Raw genomic sequence first — 24331 nt, 5'->3', positions numbered from 1 at the left:
ACCATTGGTAAATACGTGGGATACACTGGGTTTCGTCCCTCAGCCACAAGCAGGATTAAGGCCAAAGAGCTGCTTCCTGCCAAAAACAGGGAGAATAATCCTGTCATAACCCATTAATATGGAGCTGTATTGGCACTTGGCAGCAAACCACCAAACCCACAAAGTTGTGTTTAATTTGCTGTTAGAGGACAGGCTGTGTCTTCTTCACTCAATTATACCAAGATGACATTTCAGCACCAAGCCCTGGAAACAGGCCACCCCTCAGCTCTCCATGACTCCACATCTCCATCCCAGGATCACTGGCACTGCCCATCCATCGCTGCTCTAATGGAATTTCCAAGCGCTCCTGTTTGCTGGGATGGCCTTTGAGCAATAAATCCCAGGGGTTTTTGTTCACACCGATGCTGCCGTGGCAAGCAGAAGGTGTTTGGTCACCCAGAAGAGCCGAGTCAGCCCTGCCACCCATCTCATTTTGGCTCCATGCACGTGGCAGAGCAGCAAGAACATGCAGAGACCCCAACATTTCCCTCTGTCCTAGGTTACAATGTAAAATGTGCCCAAAGTATGTATTCTATCACCATCTACATGAAATGTTGTTGTGCACCACTGTTTCCCGTGCCCCCTCCCTCCAGACTATCTTCTGTTAATGGCCCATCAATACCGTCCTGCATGACTCATAGATAACTCTCCCCAGGAGCTATCTCTGTTTGATAGGCAATCAAGGACCCATTGCAAAACTGATAAAATGATATCAGTCCATTGTGAGATGCTCCGCCCAGGGGGAGGAGCCAAGCATTCCCACCTGGACATAACCTGGGATTTGGGACAGCACAGGCAGCCTTACCCACTGGACTCCCAGAGGACAAGAGCTACCAGACTTTTCTGCAAGAACACTGCTTCAACAAGACCACTTCATCTGGACTGCCACCACCACGGTTTCAGGTTGTATTCTGACTCTGTCAGTGATCTTTTGTACCATTGCATGTGTTTTATTTTATTTTACTTTTTTTTTCCTCTCCTATTAAATTGTTTTTTCTGACTTGGAGTCTCTCGCTGGTTTTGCCTTCAAGCCAGCACATATATTTTGGCGCCCAACGTGGGGCAGGAGGTACTGAGAAAAGTCAGAATTACAATTTTGTAGTGAGGAAAAAAGAAACAGCTGTCCGCTATGATGCTCAACATGCTTTCATATATCTTATACCTAGCTCTCTACATTTTCCCACACATGGGGCAGTATTTGCCAGTCTTAATGCTCATGTGTAGACCAGGGTATGGTACCAGAATTGCTGTATTGGTCTATTATGTTTATTGTATGATAACCTCTGAGGCAATGAGCATCATTCGGAATATATACTCTATTTTGTGTTCTTGTCCTGGTCCAGAATGCTACATCTGGGCTCTCAATAATCGCACCCAGCCCCTGTGGGGAGGGGTAAAGAATGATTTTTTCCAGTCTTTTAGGTATGGCACAGCAGTTTTCAAAAGTATTGAGTTCTCTCTAGGTGCCAAGGACAGCATAATATTGTTGTTAGTTCTGCTTTGCCTTCTCTGCACGGCCTGCACCATGTTTAGAAATCAAACACTACATGGGGTGGTGCAGCGTCTCCTTGAGGAGGAGGGAAAAAGAAACAAATGCAAAACAACGGCATCCGTGTCTACACAAACTGTCGTAGAGGAAACAGGAACCGCATCTATGCAGACTGTCACAGAAGAGAAAAGAACCAAAAACAAGGCAACCGTTTCTGCATCTACTCAGACCATCACAGAAGAGAAAGGAACCAAAAACAAAGCAACAGTGTCAGTGTCTACACAAGCTGTCACAGAGGAGAAAGAAACCAAAAGTGCCATCAGCATCTCCACACAAACTGTCACCGAAGCAGAACAAGCTAAACCAGTGGCAGTTGCCCCTGTTCAGAAGAAGAAATCAAAGAGCAAATCAGTCCGCATAATGACTGATGAGGATGTGGCAGGACCTTCGCACCCAGCAGAAGAGACAGAGCCAGAGATCATCACCCGCTCTCTATCCCTGGGTGAACTGCGTGACCTGCGGAGGGAATTCACCCGCCAGACAAACGAGTCCATCCTAACCTGGCTGCTCCGCATCTGGGACGCTGCAGCCAATGACACCATTCTGGATGGAAGTGAGGCCAGGCAACTGGGATCGCTGTCTCGGGATGTGGTCATTGACCAGGGGATCGGGAGAACCCAACAAACTCTCAGCCTCTGGCGGCGACTGCTAACAAGTGTGAGGGACAGATACCTTTGTAAAGAAGACCTCCAGGTGCACCAAGGAAAATGGAGCACAATGGAACAAGGTACCCGATGCCTGAGGGAATTGGCTGTGCTGGAGATCATTTTCTCAGAAGACGAGAGATTTCCTAAAAGCCCAGATGATGTCCAGTGCACATCGCAGATGTGGTTGAGATTTGCACGGCTTGGACCAGAGATGTACTCCCGTTACCTGGCAACGCTGCAATGGAGGGAAGGTGAGGACAAGGTGGGCGTCTTGGTCAATAAACTAAGAATTTACGAGGATACTGTCACCGCCCCATTTCGTACCCATGTCTCATCCGTGGAAACAAGGCTGGCTGAGCAAGTCCGGAGCTTGATTGAAGAGGGCCATCAGAAACTAAAAAAGGAACTTAAGGAAGAAATTTACCACATCTCGCCAGAACCAACAAGAGTCTCTGCCATTAGGAGCAGGTACCCACCAGCCAGGGAGAGAGCATACACTCCACGGGGTAACCTCTGGTCTTTTCTTCGGGAACATGGAGAAGACATGAGGAATTGGGATGGAAAACCCACCTCCTCCTTAGCAGCCCGGGTACGTGAACTGAAGAGAGAGACACCTACCACGAAGAGCTCATCTAGAGCCAACATTGCTCCAGTCTCAAAGGCACAGAACCCCAGACAGTATAAGAAGAATGATATGACTGATCCACTTGAAGGGACCTCAGGAACATATTTACAGGAAGAAAGCAACGTGTACCATGACCAGGAATAGGGGGGCCCTGCCTCTAGCCAGGTAGAGGAAAGGGACAATCGGATCTATTGGACTGTGTGGATCCGATGGCCTGGCACATCTGACCCACAAAAATATACGGCTTTGGTTGACACTGGTGCCCAATGTACCCTGATGCCATCAAGGTATGTAGGAACAGAATCCATTTCTATTTCTGGAGTGACAGGAGGGTCCCAGCAGCTGACTGTATTGGAGGCCGAAGTGAGTTTAACCGGGAATGGATGGCAAAAACACCCCATCGTGACTGGCCCAGAGGCCCCATGCATCCTTGGCATAGACTACCTCAGAAATGGATACTTCAAAGATCCAAAAGGATATCGCTGGGCTTTTGGGATAGCTGCTGTAGAGACAGAAGACATCAGACAACTGAGTACCTTGCCTGGTCTCTCAGATGACTCCTGTGCTGTGGGACTACTAAGAGTTGAAGAACAACAGGTACCAATCGCCACAACAACAGTACACCGACGGCAATACCGCACCGACAGAGACTCTGTGACTCCTATCCATGAGATGATTCGGAAACTGGAGAGCCAAGGGGTGGTCAGCAAGGCTCGTTCACCTTTCAACAGCCCTATATGGCCAGTGCGTAAGTCCAGTGGAGAATGGAGACTGACTGTGGATTACCGTGCTCTGAATGAAGTCACCCCACCACTAAGTGCTGCTGTGCCAGACATGTTGGAGCTTCAGTACGAGCTAGAGTCCAAGGCAGCAAAGTGGTATGCGACCATTGATATTGCCAATGCCTTCTTCTCCATTCCTTTGGCAGCAGAGTGCAGGGCCCAGTTTGCCTTCACCTGGAAGGGCATACAGTACACCTGGAACCGACTGCCCCAGGGGTGGAAACACAGCCCCACCATCTGCCATGGACTGATCCAGACTGCACTGGAAAAAGGTGAGGCTCCTGAACATTTACAGTACATTGATGACATCATTGTATGGGGGAACACAGCAGGGGAAGTCTTTGAGAAAGGAGAAAAGATCATCCAGATTCTGCTGAAAGCTGGTTTTGCCATTAAGCGAAGTAAAGTGAAGGGACCGGCCCAAGAAATCCAGTTCCTGGGAGTAAAGTGGCAAGATGGACGGCGGCAGATTCCCACTGAGGTCATCAATAAGATCATCGCCATGTCCCCACCGACCAGCAAGAAGGAGACACAAGCTTTCCTAGGCGCCATAGGTTTCTGGAGGATGCACATTCCTGAGTACAGCCAGATTGTGAGCCCTCTCTACCTGGTCACCCGCAAGAAGAACGATTTCCACTGGGGCCCTGAACAGCAGCAAGCCTTTGCCCAGATCAAGCAGGAGATCGCTCATGCGGTAGCCCTTGGCCCAGTGAGGACGGGACCAGAGGTGAAGAACGTGCTCTACTCAGCAGCCGGGAACAATGGCCTGTCTTGGAGTCTTTGGCAGAAGGTGCCTGGGGAGACTCGGGGCCGACCACTGGGATTCTGGAGCCGAAGCTACAGAGGATCTGAAGCCAACTACACTCCCACAGAGAAGGAAATCTTAGCCGCCTATGAAGGACTTCAAGCTGCCTCAGAAGTAATTGGCACTGAAACGCAGCTGCTTTTGGCACCTCGACTACCAGTGCTGGGATGGATGTTCAAGGGAAAGGTTCCTTCCACGCATCATGCCACTGACACCACATGGAGCAAATGGATTGCCCTCATCACACAGCGCGCCCCGTATTGGAAACCCGAATCGCCCTGGGATTCTAGAAATTATAACTAACTGGCCTGAAGGTGAGACTTTTGGACTATCTTTTGAAGAAGAGGAAGAACAAGTGACACGTGCCGAGGAAGCCCCACCGTATAACGAGCTACCGGAGACTGAAAGACAATATGCCCTTTTCACTGACGGTTCCTGTCGAATTGTAGGCGCTAACCGGAAATGGAAGGCTGCAGTATGGAGCCCCACACGACGAGTTGCACAAGCTACTGAAGGACAAGGTGGATCAAGTCAAATTGCAGAACTTAAAGCCATCCAGCTAGCTTTAGATATTGCCGAACGAGAGAAGTGGCCAAGACTCTATCTCTACACCGACTCGTGGATGGTAGCTAATGCTCTGTGGGGATGGCTGAACCGCTGGAAAAAGGCCAATTGGCAGCGCAGAGGGAAACCCATCTGGGCTGCTGAGATTTGGCAAGACATCGCCGCCCGAGTAGAGAAGCTGACCGTTAAGGTTCGACACGTGGACGCACATGTGTCCAAGAGTCAGGCTAATGAAGAGCATCACAACAACGAGCAGGTGGACAAAGCCGCCAAGGTGAAAGTATCACAGGTGGATCTAGACTGGCAACACAAGGGAGAAGTATTCTTAGCCCGTTGGGCCCATGATGCGTCTGGTCATCAGGGGAGAGATGCAACATACCGATGGGCCCGTGACCGAGGGGTAGACCTTACTATGGACAACATCTCACAGGTCATCCACAACTGTGAGACCTGCGCTGCAATCAAACAGGCCAAGCGGGTAAAGCCTCTGTGGTACGGTGGACGATGGTTGAAGTACAGGTATGGGGAGGCCTGGCAGATTGACTACATCACCCTTCCCCAAACCCGCCAAGGCAAGCGCTATGTGCTAACTATGGTGGAAGCCACCACTGGATGGTTAGAGACCTACCCTGTACCTCATGCTACTGCTCGGAATACTATCTTAGGCCTTGAAAAGCAGGTCTTGTGGAGACATGGCACTCCTGAGAGAATCGAGTCAGACAATGGGACCCATTTCAAAAACGGCCTTATAAACACCTGGGCTAGAGAACATGGCATTGAATGGATATATCACATCCCTTATCATGCACCAGCTGCCGGGAAAGTTGAACGGTGCAATGGGTTACTTAAGACTACCCTGAAGGCGCTCGGTGGGGGGACTTTCAAAAATTGGGAACTGAACTTAGCAAAGGCCACCTGGATGGTCAACACTCGAGGGTCAATCAATCGAGCTGGTCCTGCCCAGTCTGAACCCTTGCACACAGTGGATGGAGATAAAGTCCCTGTGGTACACATGAAAGGCATCTTAGGAAAAACTGTTTGGATTAATCCCACATCAAGCAAAGGCAGACCCATCCGTGGGATTGTTTTTGCTCAAGGACCTGGTTCCACTTGGTGGGTAATGCAGAAAGATGGGGAAACCCGTTGTGTACCACAGGGAGACCTAATTTTAAGTGAGAACTGAGTGTAGGGTTTCATTCTGTATATGTGTATATTTATCTATCTAGCTGTAAGAATGTATTAATTTAGGTATAATGTAGATGGTCATAGAATAAGGGGTGGATTATGTCCTAGGTTACAATGTAAAATGTGCCCAAAGTATGTATTCTATCACCATCTACATGAAATGTTGTTGTGCACCACTGTTTCCCGTGCCCCCTCCCTCCAGACTATCTTCTGTTAATGGCCCATCAATACCGTCCTGCATGACTCATAGATAACTCTCCCCAGGAGCTATCTCTGTTTGATAGGCAATCAAGGACCCATTGCAAAACTGATAAAATGATATCAGTCCATTGTGAGATGCTCCGCCCAGGGGGAGGAGCCAAGCATTCCCACCTGGACATAACCTGGGATTTGGGACAGCACAGGCAGCCTTACCCACTGGACTCCCAGAGGACAAGAGCTACCAGACTTTTCTGCAAGAACACTGCTTCAACAAGACCACTTCATCTGGACTGCCACCACCACGGTTTCAGGTTGTATTCTGACTCTGTCAGTGATCTTTTGTACCATTGCATGTGTTTTATTTTATTTTACTTTTTTTTCCTCTCCTATTAAATTGTTTTTTCTGACTTGGAGTCTCTCGCTGGTTTTGCCTTCAAGCCAGCACACCCTCCCTTAAGGATAACAGCCAGGTTGGATTTTTAACTTCCCACGAGGTTTGTTCTCCCTCCCCTTCCCAGCCCATGGGTCCCCATGCGAGCCAGCCTCCCTGATAGTGCTGGGCTTTGCCTGGTGACTTCCTGCCTTCCCTGGCTTCCCATCGGACACAAAGCCTTCCCTCATTGTCCAGGATGTTGTCTTCTATTTTTACTCAAATCCCTTTAACATTTTGACATTTTTAAGGCAGCAGCCTGGAGGAAATAGATTATCCCGTCGGTGGCTCTACATGGCTCCAGTCCTTGGTTAAGAAGATAAAACTTCTTCTCAGGGTTCATCACATTCCTGAACTGTCCGTGACTCTTAAGTCACAGAAAAGGGAATTAAATGCCCGTGAGCTTTTGTTCTATAAAATTTTATGATTAGTCACCATATCCTTCATGTGGATGGGTAACAACAAGTAAGGAACCTCTCTCATTTTAATACAGACAGCCTGGGAGACAACTGCAGCCTTTTATCTCAGCTCCTCAGATGTCTCTTTGCTTCCTCAAGTCCCATTTGAGTCTGGAAGCTGTTCAGCTGTCCTGACACTGTGTGGGGACATGAAAAGTGGGGCAAAATTATGTGCTGAGGGTCTTCCACAAACTGCAGTCACCAATGCGGGGACCACTGCTGCTATTTTGTCACAGAGTCACAGAAAGGTTTGGGCTGGAAAGGACATTAAAGATCAACTCATTCCACCCCCTGCCATGGGAAGGGACACCTTCCACTATCCCAGGTCACTCCAAGCCCCATCCAACTTGGCCTGGAACACTTCCAGGGTTGGATCATTCACGGTTTCTCCAGGGAATTTGTTCCATCATTGTCCTCACTCGTGCAGAATTGGGGTTTGATATTTCCTTCTTTTAGTTCTGTAACTGCAGGGGCAAATCCTGCTTTTAATTTTGGCCTGTATTTTTTGCCAAACAAACTTGCTGTAGGGTCTCACTTCTCCTTTGTTTCCAGCACCTGGAGATGTGCAGAACAACCACCGCCTTAGGATTATTTTGAAGCAACAAGAGAAACTCCAGAGCGGCTCCAGGGAGAACGCTCCCACGTTCCTGAGATTCCTCTTCCAACGCTCTCAGACAGACTCGCAGTTTTATTTGCAAAAACTGGGAATGTTTCCAAATCCCAGCCTCTAAAGCCTTTCACAAAAAAATAAAAAAAAAATATAACAAACCAACAGAGGAAAGCCACGCTTTCCCCCGGTGTGGAGCAGGAGACCCTTGCAAGCAGCAAAGCCCCTGCAGACGTGCCCCTGTGAAGGGCAGCATGCTGTGAGTGTTCACCACTGATCTGATGCTTCCCAGGAAACATGCAGGGCCCGGGATTTCAATTTGCAAGCACACCTCTGGGTTGTGTCTCCAAGGATAACATACTCTTCATCCGCAGGAAAAATTCACGTCGGAAATAAACGAGGTTTGCTGGGAGCCCTGACAGAGCAGGGTCCCTTGGCAGAGGTCTTGAACACAATTCTTCTTGTGTTGGTGCCCCCAGTGTGGAACAGCTGCTGAATCCCATGCACCTGGATGACAGACTCTTGGATTTGCCCCCATTTTCCCAGCAGGTTTAAAAAATAAGATAGAAAAAGAGGGTGTTTCTGCTTGTCAAGGGTAGGACACAGGTAACTCCTCACACCTGCAGCCAAGCCAGCTGGGCAAGCACAGGTGTGATGCCAACACTTGGACTGGTGTGAGCAGCAGTGGAGAAACCCCTTTTAGAGGTGTAAATTTGGTGGGCTCAGGGTTTTGTGGCAGAGATTTGACTTTTTGCTCTTTATTTTCCCATTGGAGCTCACAAAAATCATTGACCTTGAGTGTGCAGTTTCCCTTCTCTCCCAGATCTCCTCTCCGTCTTGGTCAGCTGCTGCCAGTGACACCAGCAGAAGAAGTGGAAAAAAAGCTGGAACAATACATATTACATTGTTTTAACCTCATTTTGCACACCCTGAGCGCTCATTCTGCTGGCCAGGGAGACAAATGAGCTCTGCCTTTTCAGATCAGATCTCCAGCCTTGCCGCAGCCTTTCCTGGAGCTGCAAACTCTCAGAGCCAGGGGTGACAGCTCCCCACCCAAAGGCAGGCAGATGGGTGGCACCGATGGACAACCTGCTTTTCAAGGACAGGCTGATCACAGAGCAGCTGAGACAGGGCCAGAGGCACCTGGGTCTGTCCGCTGAGCTGAGCAGCCTCACCACTAAAAGCAATTAGCGTTCGTGCAGAGAGGTCTGACAGACCCTGCTTTGGAAAAGCTGAAGTGTTGACACTTCCCAGCAAGGTGCATCTCGTGTTCCTGGCAAAGAGGGATCTACTCTGTTCGACTTTCAGGGTTTTCCTGCTGCATCTTCCCGTTGCTCTGACTCAGGAGCAGCCCGGTGCTGATGTCCATGCTCAGATCTGCAATTACAGAATAATGGAATGGTTTGGGTTGGAAGAGACCTTAAGGATCATCCAGTTCCACCCCTCATTCCTGGAGACTGTACTTGTGCCCCGCAGCTATCGGGCTGCACAAATATGTGGAGTGCTGCCGACAGCTCACCGAGGGAAGTCTGGAAAACGGAATCTGCAAAGAAATAATTCTGCTTGTAGCTCCTATTTTATGTATTTCTGTTTCCTTCTTCTCCCCGTGCTTCCCCCTCTCCCCCCCACAATTCCATTTACATCTAAATGGGGTCTTTGTTTCTTCTGAGTTAATATTTAGTCACTGGTTCCCGTTCAAGGCTCCTAGCTCAATTTCTCAGAGCAGAGACATTCCCAGGGGAGAGCAGGGTCCGAGCAGGACGTGGATCCGGTGCCACGCAGCTCCTCCAGGTATTCACAAACCACACTGGAAATGGCTTTTGCATATGGCTTTGTAGCTGAGTGATGCAATCTTGTTTATTACCAGCACACAGACATAAATAGCACATCCTATATCACAGAATCATTTAGGTTGGAAAAGACCTCTGAAACCATCGAGTCCAACCTGTGACTGTCACCACCTTGTCACCCAGACCACGTCCAGTAGTTCCTTGCACATCTCCAGGGATGGGGACTCCACAACCTCCCCAGGCACTCCATTCCAGTGCTTAACAACCCTTTCCATGAGGAAATTCCTTCAGATTTGATAGAACAGAAACCCAGGATCAAGCCCATTTTAGAGGTGTTTTATCTGATGTCACCATCAGGCTGAACAGTTCACACAACTTGAGTTAAAGAGACACTTCCCAAACACCCTGCTCAAACAAGGATGAGTTTTCAGCTAATCTTTTTAGATCCTCCTAGAGACTTGCGTCAGCTCCAGGAACAGACAAGGGAAACTGTCCATTAAGGGACTGATTTCCACTGGGGTATCAGCTCCTCTTTGTTCAGCTCCTGTCAGACCAGCCGACAGTGCTTTGCTGATTTACAGGACTCCAGCTCTCCTCATCATCACTTTTTCTTGCCTTTTGCACTGAAGCTACAAGAATGTATAATTTGCTTCTAGGCTTGTCTATATGCAGTAGTATTATGGTCTTATCTGCCTGCTGAGCTACACCAGCTGGAACCCAAATCTTGTCATTATTTCGATATAAGAGCCTGTTACATCATATCCTCTAAACTGGATTTAATTTCTGTTTGTAAATAAGCAGACACTTTAAGCAGGCAAAAAAAAAAAAAAAAAAAAAAAAGATATTTATAGGCTTAAGTAAAGCATCTGCTTAGACTGACACTGAAGTAAATACAGGTGGGGTTACAACCTATAAACACAGCAGTTTTTCTAACCAGGGACTGTAAGGTGACACCTCAGACTGATTCCATCCAACCTAATTCACACAGCTGCACAGACTTTCAGGGGTTGTTTTGTTTGCTCCAAGCATTTCCTGCTTTTCCTCAAGTCAGCAGGGAAGGGGATTTGGCTGTACAGCAGGATCCGACTTCCCGTGGAGCAGCAATGGTTGAAATTCCAGGGATGCAGAGTTGGGTGCAGCTCTCAGGTGAAGACAAGAAGGTATCAGTCATCATCTGACTGCCTTGCCTGCATGGCTTGGCAGAATTGTCTGCACCCTATGCCAAGAATTGCCAATGAAATAGAAATACTCGAGAGGTTATGCAGAAAAATAGATTCATCTTTGGTATGAGAGCACCAAGAGTTGCCCATGCCACAGATGGTCCAAAATCAGCTCACACAGCACCAGGATGGAGGTGGGCTTCATTGTGATGAGGAGAAAAGCAGGGGAGAGCTTGAGGGGAGAAAGGGAGGGGAAGACACGCACAAGGAGGGTTTGTGAAGATTTACAGTATGAAGTGGGCTGGGCTGGGAGGGACCTTTGAAGATCAACCAGCTCCAACCAGTCCAATCCCATCCCTTGAGGGACACCACTGGGTGCTCTCCATTGGGACACTGAGGCAGTACACTTTGGACATCATGATCAGGGGGATTCCTTCTCTTAGGGAATGGCTGAACTTGTGCTTGTACCATGTGCTCAAAGAGGAGCACATGGTCAGAGCTCTCTTGTTTAAATTGATGCAAGAGGGTTTTCCAGGCATGTTCTTCACTGGCATCCAGCCCATTCCCAGCCACCCCAGAGGCACAGACCCTCACCAGGCACTGCTTCCCTCTGTGGGCCCCCTCTCTGATGGCCAATGCCAGCAGAGCAATGCTCTCTTCTCCCTCTTTTCAGCGTGGCTACATTTCCTTGGCACATCAGCATTTTCCAAAGTGAAATACCAGAAAAACCCATTCCCACAGCCCCTGTCTGTGAGGAGATTTAGGATACACCACAATGAGATGCACCCGTGTCCATCAGCTGAGCCCCGCTGTGCACACACACAGCCTTAGAGATCCATGTATTTAATTCTGACCAGAAAAAAAGCTGAATTCGAGATTTAAGAACATGGGGCTGGCACTTTGCTCCAAACCCCTCCTGCCTCCTCAGCTGTTGACCGCAGCAGGATTCCACACCCAGGCTCAGTGTAATTATTCTGCTTTCTGTCTTGAAGCCACAAGAGATGGAGTTACATAACAATACTGCTTAAGCACTTGCAAAATGCACCATCTGATTAATCTCAGCAATGTGCCGGCTCCAGGATCTAAAAAGACAGCCATGTGCATTTTAACCAAGTCAAAGCCCAAAGCTTTTCATTTCATCCTAATGGATGGCAAAGGTCATTCTCCATTTGATGGATGATGATAGCACTGCTGCATTTGTCTTCTGGCTGGCAGGGCTGGGTCCCTCTGAAGTTGGTGTTAATGAGATTCCTCCTACCACCACAGGCACGAAATTCTCCAGTGAGGCATTGGCACTGGATTTATCGTGGAGGTGCCCATTCTGCATCCACACAACAGGATAAATGCAACTTCCCATCATGCTGATGAGGTGCCCATGGCAGCTGCGCCCTGATGGAACGGTGTTTTCCATGGCATCAATCCCAGGTAGTGGCAACTGACTCTGCACCTAGACACATTCCTTCTCCTCATGACTCAGTCCAGCAACATTTTTCAGGAGAAACAGGCACCAGCAAAGAATTAAAGTGCAGATTCTACGTTTTCCCCTTGGGAAAATAAAGCTATCAGCTGGAATCCTGAAGGGGTGATATTTATTTCACTTCCAGAACCACTTAGCAGCATCCAGAAGCCACGGAGTTCCCAAGCTGGACCATGAATTATCAGAGATATGCTCATGTGCTTAATAGTGCTCTTGTGTCTCGCACGGTGAGAGGTGGATGAATTAAAGCCCCAGGAGATGTAGAGCCTCCCTTCCAGGAGCTGTGGTAGGCAAATGGGTCTGGACAGCAGCACAGAACATGAGAACCTTCTGCAGAGGAGAAGGATGTGGTGAGAAGCTCAGGAGCAGACATGTGTACTGTAAAATCCTCAGAAGAGCAAGTGCTGTGTGACAGCCTTCCTCCATCTCCTCCTGGTGCTAAAGGAGCCCAGCAGACCATCAGGGAGGCAGTGGAAGGAAAAGCCCAGGAGATGAAATCTGGAGAATCAGCTGCTGAGCTGGGTGTGACTACCTGGATCCCTTATCCCAACAGCTCATCCCAGCACTGTGGGCTTTGATGGTGGCTCCAACAAGGAGACAGACCTTCCCAAAGACATTCCATGTCTTCACAAGATCACAGAATGGTTTGGATTGGGAGGGAATTTAAAGCCTATCTCATTCCAGTCCCCTGCCCTTGGCAGGGACACCTCCCACTATCCCAGGTTGCTCCAAGCCCTGTCCAGCCTGGCCTTGGACACTTCCAGGGATGGGGCAAGAACAGATCCCCGATATCCCGGGCACTCACATGTACATGTACATAACTTTCTTGGAGGTGGAGATGTCCACCTGTAGTTTGCCTCTGGAGGCCCCTATGTTTTCCATCTACCTCCTTCTGCAAAGGCAGGAAGGTCCAGAGTGCTGATGAGGGACTTGAAGTGATTTGGAATGCTTCAAAGACAGGGGTTTGTCCTTAAATTACACGGCCCATTAACAAGCCTAAATTAAAACAACACTATTAGCAGGAGATCTGAGGGAGAAGGTGGCTCCAATTTTCATACAAATGACACATAACTAAATACCAGAAATTTAATATCCCAATAATAGCCCTTGAAATCCAGTCTTACCAACTGCAGGTATTAAAGTCCACACCAAGGCCCCCAAAATCTTAAGACTGACACTGGAAAGATCAGCAAATCACAAAAAACATTCAACTTTTTTTTTTTTTTTCTTTTTAATTTGCCATTGGTGTTTTGAGATTTCACCTTTTGAAACTGCTCAGTACCTATGAGAAATTAATAATACAATTAAATACCCGGTGCAGGACTATTTTGCAGGTAGTGGAGGAATTGAATTAGCTCAGGTGCCCAAAAGGCTTCTCTAACGTACAGAATCATAGAATCATGGAATATCCTGAGTTGGAAAGGACCCACAAGGATCACCAAGTCCAGCTCCTGGCCCTGCACAGGATAACCCCAAAAATCTCATCATGTATCTGAGAGGTGCCCAAACACTTCTGGAACTCTGACAGGCTTCACGCCACCACCTCTGGAGAGCCTGTTCTAGTTCTCAGCCATGCTCTGGATGAAAAATCTTGTCCTAATTTCCAACCTAAACCTCCCCTGACCCAGGCCTTGCGCTGCCTTGAATGATCACACACTTCTGCCAAACCCCACGGCTTCAAAAGCCTGAAGCATCCCTGGGCTGTTTGATGGGCTGAGCATCAAACAACCCCCTCGGTCCCAAAATCAAAGGTCAGCGACTGTGCTCAGGGCTGACACATGATGAGCCCTGCTGAACACCAGGCCCTTCACGTGCTGGGCAGCAGACAAGCCCCCACAATGGTCCCTTTCATCCTGACCTCCCAAACCCCACCTCATTTTGGGCCACCGCAGAGCCCTCCCCGTCCGCGTGACTCTGCCGCCTGCCTTTGCCTCGGGACAGGCAGAGAAATCACTAGAGTGAAGTTTAAAGAGCTGCCAGCACCCAAAATTCCTGCTTATTAGACATAATCATAATCCTATAATGACAATATAGAACATTATAATTTGCAAGAGAGGGGAAATCTTGACATAAATTGCTCGCCTCTGATTCACCGACCTGAGTGCAATTATGGCACACTGGTTGTGGGGAAGAGATTCTTTATCACAGAATCCCAGAATATTCTCAGCTGGAAGGGACTCACAAGGATCAGCAAGTCCAGCTCCTGGCATGGGACAACCCTAAAAATCACACCATGCAATTTGTAAGCCTGAAAAGGAGAGAGCTTGGTATGACACTCCCCTCTCCCACAGCGAAGGACTTATTTATGGAAATTTCAGCACACACCAGACTCAGCCCATCATGCTTGAGGTCATTATTTGCACCCCAAAAGGTAAAAAACATCCCACTCACGGGCCAGAACTCACCTCTCCAAGCCATTGTACAAATAAATGGAGCCAGAAACGTGGCACCTGGGGTCGTGGGTGAGTGGTGGGGCAGTGCTGGGCGAACAATTGCCTGGATGACCTTAAGGGTCTTTTCCAACCTGAAGGATTCTGTGTTCCTCTGCAATCACCCTGTCCTGAGAAGCACTGAGAAAAGCGAGGGGCCAATTTTGAGCCAGAAAGGCACCTTTCGGTCCTCACTCTGTCTGAATTTCTGCTGCCTTGGGGTTGCTCCAGGGCCAGACACCCCACTCCAGGCACAGCCCCAGCACCACAAGGATCAGCTGGGCAGAAGCTCCCTCCAGGTGCTGCAATGCAGCGGCAAAACCTCCCGGAGCCACTGGAGCTTTTAAACCTTAAAACACAAATAAGATTTACTGGGGGTTGCTGCGGTTTGAGGAAGGCTGAGTTACGGGGCTCCCTCCCCACGGAATGTGGGTGCTGCTGTAGGAACTGAGCGCGTTTCCTCCCTGGAACCCCCAGCAGACACCTCCACATTTCACACCCCTGCACTTTCGCTCCATCCTGATCCCTCCTAATTCAACACTTAAAATAAGGAGCTGGGAGAGTCCCCAGGACACGTTAAAGGTTATCCCGGCTCCATTACTCATGGGAAGGCAGCGGGGCTGCTCCGTGAGCACGGACTGTGACTTTCCTCCACAACCGCTCGTTTTGCTGACTGCTCTCCCCAAACGATGCTCTGACAAGCACCAGAGAATCTTAATTTCCCCTGTGCGTGTGTGGGCGTGTACCTGCAAGGGGATACTCCCGCTTTTCCACCTGGATAGCAACATCCCCGGCGGTCTCCTCATGCCTCGCCTAGCCCTGGGGTCTGAGCCTCTTTCCAAAACTTCCCCCACATGCTGCACATCCCGTCCTTGCCCCAGCTCATTTCCTGCTCTTTATTAAAGGGAAAAAAAAAAAAAAAAAAAAAACAAAAAAAAACACCAGCTGTCAAGCATGTACAAAAATTGCCCCAGAGCCATGGAGGCTCTTATCAGAGCTAGAAAACCCCGGACACCCTGAAGGACGTGCCAGAGTTCTCTCCCTGCCATGGGCAGGCTCAGCCCTGCTCCCAGCACGGTCCAGGGGAGCCTTGGCTCTGCAGCCCAGTGGGGAAGGAAGGCTGCAGGCAGGAGTGTTGGGAGAAAGGTCATTTCTCGGTTTGGCTCCGAGTCAGAGCTGTATTTTCTGCCTTTTGACAGCGTTAGCCAGAACACCCAGCTGTCCAAAGTACCACTGGAGGAAGGAGCCCATAAAGTTGACCAGTTCTTTCTTGGTTCAGGGCATGGCCAGGGTGTGAAAACAGGCTCCTGAGGGCTGTTTATACACAAGCCTAACCTTTCAACCTTTATTACTTTATAGCAGCCATTCAAAAGCATCCCCCACCAATCAAACACCATGGATAACACCTCCTGGGAATGGCATGGCTGATGTAGAACTGGGAGAGGGCTGTAAAATAAATGTTTCTTGCCTTCCCCATGCAACAGAGCAAACTCCTCTCCCGGCAAAGCAGCCATTCCCTTTTTTTTTTTTTTTTCTTTTTTCCAGCCGTCTGTGTTATTTTTGTGTCGTGTTGCTGGATAAAAATACCCTTTGCCAGCATGAACAGAGTTATTTGGAGCACCCCTCTTTATCTTTGTTTGGGAAGAACACACGCCACCATCAGCTGCTTCCTTCCTCCGAAAAATCATCTTCTGCAAAGAAAAATAATTAAAAAATCATGGATCCTGTGCCTGCTCTGTGGCCTTGGAGAGATGATTGTGGCCATGAGGGGCTTTCCAGGCCTAAACTCTCCAACAAAGGCAACGAGGACACAAGTGCCTGTCACATGTAGGGTGTGGGGGAGACCTTCCAGTGTCCCCCCCTGGATGTCAAAGCTTGTGGCTTCTGAAGGGGATCCTGCAAGCACATTCCTGGCTGCAGGAAAAAAAAAAAAAAAAAAAAAAAAAAAAAAAATAAACACACACACACATATCACACACACATATATATATATGAGCCTGGACACCAAGATGAGCTCACCGGGAGGTTTTTGCTTGTGGAGCATCTCCATGACACCAAGAATGAGAAGCCAGTAATGACCATAAATAATTTGTGAGTGAAGCTGGAGTCACTGATGCAGCCAGCACAGCCCCAGACCCTCCTCTGCCCTCCCACAGCTGCCACTTCAGAGGAACAAAAAACATGGGAAGAGTCCTCACAGCCCCTCTCCATGGGGTGTCCAGGAAACCCAAAGTCCCTTCAGGATCCTGAACAAAACCAGTTCGATGGTGCCAAAACCCCAGGATATTCATTAATAACTACAACTGTTGATAGTGTCCATGGAGCATCTCCCAAGCTTCACTCTCCCAGAAAGCATCCTATAACTTGTTAAGATGGGCAAAACTCTCTCCCTCAATCTTTAGCAAACTTTGATTATTTTCATTTACTGCAGGGCATTCTGAGACCTAAAAGAATTCTTGGGGAAATTGTAGCACCCTGTGCTCAGCAGCACCGTGCCCTCGTCACTGAATCGGGCCTTTCTTTTCTCCCTTTCTTTTCCCAGGCTAAAGTAATCAGGGAGTAAAAGTCTGGAATCCAACCACAAGGAGCGTGAAAATATTTGAACAAGCTGGTTTAAATCAAGGCTTTGACTTGCCTTTGTAATGGCCTCTTTGGTGAAGGCTTTAGCGTGCTGCTGCATTTTGGTGGAAAGCAGAGGATGGATGAGCTCCACCTGCTCTCAGGGAGAGCAAATGAGCAGAAGCATGGCCTGTTGTCTCCAATATTTCAGAGAGAGAAAGGAATTTCTTTAATCCTGTATGGTTTTTTGGTTTGTTTTTCTTTTGTAGTTAACCTGAGCAGGGTGGTTTTGATCCAGCCTACGATCAGCCGGCTTCACACTGCTCATCCCTCTCCGTCCTGCAGCTCCCACTGAACGTGGGACAGTGTGGAAGAAACCCAGAGCACTAGAGGTGACACTGACTGACCTTCCCAGTTGCTCCAATTTCTTCATTTTATGTCTTTTTTCCTGTCTCCATGTACCCAAAGGAACCATGTGCCTCTGTTTCCCACTGTCCTCCCTAGAAAACACATCAAAGCCCAGCCCTGCACTCAGCAAAGGCTGGAGCAGCCCAGTCTCCTGCTTTCCAAGGTAAATAATGACTTTGATTAGGAACTATGCCTAATTAACCACGTGGAGTTGATGACTCAGCTGACTGTCAAAAGCTTTTTTGCTCTGGTTTCCAGTTTGCACAGCTTGACCCAGCGTCTGCCCCCGTGTGCATCATTCCAGACCCCAAAGCTCGGGGAAATCCCAGTTACACCAAACCAGGCCCTTCAAGCTGGCCTCAGGCTGTGACATCTCTTTGAGTGAGCTTGGCAAAGCTCCTCCTGCAGGGGCCTGCCGGCCTCCTGAAAAGGAGATTATTTTTGTCCCCATTTGAATTTTGAAAAGCAAACAGGCTCTGTTGATTCAGACATCACACTTGGGCTCGGGGCGGTAAATCCTGCAAGGTTTGCTCTTTTCATCGGCTTGCTCGGCAAATCAATGGAAGGGCTCGAAAACGTATTGTCATCATAAACGAAGGAATTCATTAATGCCCCTTGTTTGCCTCCGTGTTTTAATGGAATACAGAGAAAATACATCCAGAGGGTGTTCGCTGAAGCCTGGGAGAAGGAGGTGATGGAGGTGAAGAGGTGGCAGACTTAGAGGCCTGGGATTTGCATCCCTCTTCCCGTGCAGATCCTGAGGGAACGAAATTCATCTTCTGGACGTGCCCTCCAACACTTCCACTCCCCAGGAGGCGTTTTGGGAGTGGAAGGATGTGTCTGGCTGAACTCTCACCTCTCAGAGAGCCCGTTATCTCACCTGGGGGAGAGATTTCATCTCGTTTAACGCCTCTGGACAAAACGTGAATATTGCATTGCTTTAAATATTCTGTGCACCCTTCACCAGCCGTGTTCCCTCTCCATGAATCACCAGGACCCAGCCAGAGCAGCTGTCCTGGAGCTTATATCTGCTCAGCAAATACGTTTTTTGGCACCAAAATGAGCATTTTCCCTGCAGCCCTTTTGAAGTGTAAAAGTGGAAGGATGCAAAGCATCAGCTCCACTGCCATCACACAGCTCCAGGAGCTGTAACCCATGACCCCATCCAGTCCCACAAGCCTCTGTCAGCACCAGGCAGGAGTCTGGGCATGCCAAGAGGTTCATGTGTCCCATTTCTAAAACAAACCCTCCTTCCAGGCATACTGGGGAGCAGGGTCAGATCCAGACACGATGTGGGATCCAGCTCTTGTGCCATGGCCCATGTCCCATGGATCCTCCTGGGACTTCAGGAGCAGGAACAATGGAAATCCATGGCATCTGCCCAACATCCAGTTACCTGCAACTATGTTTGGCTGGAAGGCATTGCAGATACCTTAATAGATTTTTAAATCTTTTCAAGTTTTCTCCCCACTTGCTCAGCAGCAGAAGTGACCAACCACAAGGTTATGCCCCTGGACTGGGGCAACCCTTAGAGTTACAAGCTGGGGGCTGAAGGGATTGAAAGCAGCTGTGCCCAGAAAGATTTGGGGTGCTGGTGGATGAAAGGCTGGACATCACCTGCCGATGTGCACTGCAGCCCAGAAAGTCAAAACGTGTCCTGGGCTGCATCCAAAGCAGCTCAGGCAGCAGGTGAGGGAGGGGATTTTCCCCCTCTATTTCATTCTCATGAGACCCCACCTGCAGTGCTGCATCCAGCTCTGGGATCCCCAGCACAGGGACAGGGACATGGACCTATTGGAGCCAGTCCAGAGGAGGCCATGAAGCTGCTCCAAGGGCTGGAGCCCCTCTGCTATGGAGCCAGGCTGACAGAGCTGGGGGTGCTCACCTGGAGGAGAAGGCTCCAGGGAGAGCTCAGAGCCCCTGGCAGGGCCTAAAGGGGCTCCAGGAGAGCTGGAGAGGGACTGGGGACAAGGGATGGAGGGACAGGACACAGGGAATGGCTTCCACTGCCAGAGGGCAGGGATGGATAGGAGATTGGGAAGGAATTCCTGGCTGTGAGGGTGGGGAGGACCTGGCAGAGAGAAACTGTGGCTTCCCTGTCCCTGGAAATGTTCCAGGCCAGGCTGGACAGAGCTTGGAACAATCTGGTCTAGGGGAAGGTATCTCTGTTCATCGCCATAATTTTGGAAGGAGGTGGCCTTTAACACAAACTCTTCCACAATTCTGTGACCCTTCTGCTGTGCCCGTGGTAAATCATCCTGGCACAGCCCCTGCAAGCTCACATGGGAATTAATCTGGCCCCAAACAGTGCCTGCCTCAAAAGGAGCCACCGCCAAAAACAAGCTCATTTGCACATATTTATCATCAGGGAAAAAAAAATAGCCACTCACTGATCCAGAACATTCATCTCTAAATATTTACAAAGCATTATTTATCCGAATAAAAGAGACATTTTTCACTCAACAGGCCAGGCATATGGTAGCAGCGTGCGGTAGGAGACGAATTGCGCTGAGTAATTCTGAACAGATTTAATGCCAGCAATAATTATTTTTAATCAGACAGAAAGTTCCCTGGGTGATAACTGAACATGCAGCATTTGAAAGCAATTCCGTCGACCTGCGTTGTTGGGTATTATTTGCTCAAATGTGCTTGTTGTGCCTTTTGGTACTTCAGTGCAACTTCCACCCGCCTTCCTATCTCCCTTGAGGAAAGGAGAGGAAAAAAAGGGAGGGGAAAAAAACCACAAACCCCAAGCCCTCTGTCATTTATTTCAAGCATGTCTTTTAATTACAGCGCTGCATTTAGATAGTGTACAAAATATTCCGGGCTGGATGCCTGTTTAACAGACTCCCCGGTTGCTGCTTGAAGCTGCTCAGCGGAACACAGTGTGAATCATCGTGAAATCTCTCACCTCAGTACCAGGGAAAATGGGGAACCAAATGTACTGATGGCAAACATTTATGAAAGAATGGCACAGGAGGAGGGATTTTGCCAGGCTTTGTTTTTTTGGGGGAGTTTTGATAGATGCTACAGGTGAAAACGCAGCAGGTTCCCGGCCCCAAATCTCTCCCTTCTGTGCTTCTGTTTTGTGTCATCCACCTCTCCTCATGCCAACTTGCTCAAAAACACCTTCCCCAGGGGTTTCTGTAACACTGGGAGAGCACAGCTGGAGAAGATACAGAAACCTTTGGCATCTCTTGCAGTCAAATCATAGGTTCATAGAATGGTTTGGGTTGAAAGGGACCTTAAAGCTCATCTCATTCCACCCCCTGCCATGGGCAGGGACACCTTTCACTGTCCCAGGTGGCTCCAAGCCCTATCCAACCTGGCCTGGAACACTTCCAGGGCTGGGGCATCATTTCTCTATAGCCTTGGGATTGTGACCCAGTGCCACATTTGGGACATCCCTCAATCCCCAGGAATGGGTATGGCCATATGCAGGTCCCTCACCCGTTATTTCCTTCTGGGAAGGTGAGGAACAATGGGAACAGGATGACAGGGACAGCCTGAGCTGGAAACACAATCCCTGCACCAGAGGAGGATAGAGCCAGAGGTGAGCAGGGCACACAAATGAGGCCAATGGCATATTAATGAGCAATAAGATCTACCTGGCAACAGCTCATCCATCTGCTGAATAAGCCCCTGTAACCAGCTTACCTGGGCTCTTCGTTATGCACTGGGAGGGAGCAGCAGCACCCAGACCCTCCCTGCCAGCTCTGGGATCAGGATTGATCCCATGCCACCACGAGAAGAACAAATCCCCACGCTCAGCCCTCAAAAGCAACAGCTCAGGAAAGATTAAGTTATGTTTCTGGCAGGGCTCAGGGTTTCCAAGTCCCCTGCAATTACAGCGACAATTACAGGGCTGCCAAAGGCTGCAGCTGGAGTCAGGGGAGCAGCGTGGGAGCTGCTGGGATTTGAGGGTTGGTTCCAGTAGCTTCCAGCATTAGGGAATGTCAGCTCGTGCTGAGGGGTGTAACCAACACCAGGACCTCATTGCCTAAACCTGCACAGCCTTTGGGGGGTAATCCTGGCCCTGAAAAACCCACAGTAAGAGGGTAAAGAGGAGAGAGGGATGAGGAAAAACAGTGAAGGGAGCAGGAGACATCTTTCATTTCTGGCCCAGAAGAATATGGGCTCAGAAGGAAAATACTTTGGATCTGATGGTCTCACAGATGCCCAGGGCATCAATCTCCTTATCTCAAAGGAAAGGCATCAGGAGAACCATGAACATCGACATCACCTGGGGGTATCTGACTGGAGATGTGTCTCAGCGCTTAAAGCCTCCTCCATGAGTGCTGAGGAGCTCAGAAAATCCTTTTCAGCCTCTCTTGGGGGATCCAGCAGAGACTCCATGAGGACAGCTCCACTCCATTAATCCCCGAGGCTGTCCCCACATCTGTCAGCCTATTTCCAACACAACAAAGGAGGTGATCACCAAATTCAGGAAGGCAGCTGATGGGGAGCAAGATTTTCATCTTCAGTTGCAGGAGTGGCAACAAAAATCACCTTGTTCAGCAAAATGCATCCCCTGCACCTGAAAATCGCCCTAACCTGCTTCTAAATGGGATGAATATCTCTGATTCTCCAACTGTTTGCATTCAGGAAAGACAAATGGGATTTTGCTTTCGTCCCTGGAGCCTCTGCGCTCGGCTGGGCTGGAACACACAGCCAGCACACACAGGTTTTTTTCAGCAAGGAGAGAGTTCAAGGGGAATCATCTTCAAGTGCTGTCATCAGGCTGAGAAGGTCTAGGGGTTGAGGCATAATAGCCAAGATTATTTTAGGCAGGAAAAATCCATCACTGATTCATCCCAAGTGCAGGAGGTAACCCTGGACTTGTTCTCCACCGTGGTTTGTGGCAGGCCTGGGTGCTGAGATGCCCCTGGGGAGAATTTTGGGAGATGCTGGGAAGAACTTCCCATGCAGCTTGAGCATTAGCACACCCAGGAGAGACTCACCTGTCCATCCAGCCCCAGCAGGGCCCTAGACATGAGCCCTGCCCAAAACCTCCACCAACACCGACCAGAACTTTCAGCCAAATCACATCCACTAAAGGTAGTTTTGCCATATTCCCAAGGAGATGAATTTTGGGATGATGTACCAGTGCTGGGCTCAGAGGTGAAATGACTGCTCCTTATTTCCAGCATCAAAGCCGTGCTCTCCCAGCATTCCCAGCAGTTCATTATCCCTCCCAGCCTCCTTGTCCTGTCATAATAAGGCAGGAGGCAGAAGTCAAAGGCACCATTCCAGGGAAAGCTCTCAGGAACTGTTCATCAAACTTGCCCTTTTCTAATGAGAGTCATCTCATTTACATGCTCATTTAATGCTACACTCCACATCTAACAGCACATTCCAGCCACCTCCTTCCTTTACCTAAAAACCCAATTACAAAAACCCCATTTCCCCTAAATCCTAATTAGGCCACTGTGACCCCACATAAGCTTCAGCAAACCCCTTTTGTGTCCAAACAGTACAGCCTCCCAAAGGCTTTATCCAAACACCCTCATCACGAGGTTAATTCCAGCCCAACGAATTAATAGTTCTGAGAGCTTCGTCTGATTAACAAAACTGAAATGCCTAAGGAAGAAAAAAACAGGGAAATCATTCCTGGGTCTGCTCCTGCTGCAGAACAAACACCCTTCTGCCCCAGGGGAGCCTCTCCCACCTCCCTGGCACGACCCTTTCCAAAATCTCAAGCGTGGCTGGCAGCCCACAAAGCTCCCTACGAGGGCCTATCCCAAAAAATTACCAAAAGCTTTATGATCCATCTGTCTGGAGGCTCTCAGGTCACAGGAAATGCTCAGATTAAAGGAGAAAAAAGTCCATTTTTGCCCATTTCTGGTCTGCTGCCAGAAGGTGCTAACGCAATATTGTGGTTCCCAGGATAGGAGCAATATGCAGCAGCTCAGAGTGGGTTTGTGCCCACACATCCTTGTCTCAGGCAGGGCTGAGCATCCCCCACCACGAGCATCTTGTGCTCACCAGCACAGGACCCTCACAAGCTCCTTTGTACCTACAGCCCCCATGCTGATCCTGATTTCCATCCAGCCCGGTGCAAGGAGGCATTTTCAGATATTCCTGTATTCATTTCAAATATTCCTGTATTCATTTCAAATATTCCTGTATTCATTTCAAATATTCCTTTTTTTTTTTTTTTTTCCTTACAAATAGCACGGGATAGGTGTGGAAAATACAAGTAAAGAATCCTGTAGTGCTATGAATAGTCCCTACTCCTATTACCACAGGCTCAGGGTCCCCAGGATGTTGTGGATGCAAGTCAGGGAGCTCCCAGTAATTCACCCCCAAAGGGATTTCCCAGCTCAGCCCCCACTCTGCTGCCAGCAGAGAACGGCCCTGTTAGATCTTCCATCAGTTTAATAAGCTCTGCCTCAAAATCAGTTCTGAGGTCTTTCACCCCCAACAATCCTATTAGCCCCAGGCACCCCAGGATCCCCCAGCCACGTGCTGATCCCCTCAGATTTATTCCTGCCTGCTTCAGAGCGGTTTGGTTTTCTGCTGACACAGCCCTTCCAGTTAAATCAGTTTGCTTCCCTCCCCGGTGTTTACATTCCCTCTGTATTTATAGACAGGCATCATGTCCCTCCCTCAACAT

Source organism: Hirundo rustica, chromosome 6 (genome assembly GCF_015227805.2).
Source record: "Hirundo rustica isolate bHirRus1 chromosome 6, bHirRus1.pri.v3, whole genome shotgun sequence".
Lineage (NCBI taxonomy): Eukaryota > Metazoa > Chordata > Aves > Passeriformes > Hirundinidae > Hirundo > Hirundo rustica.
This window is presented reverse-complemented; position numbering follows the sequence as displayed.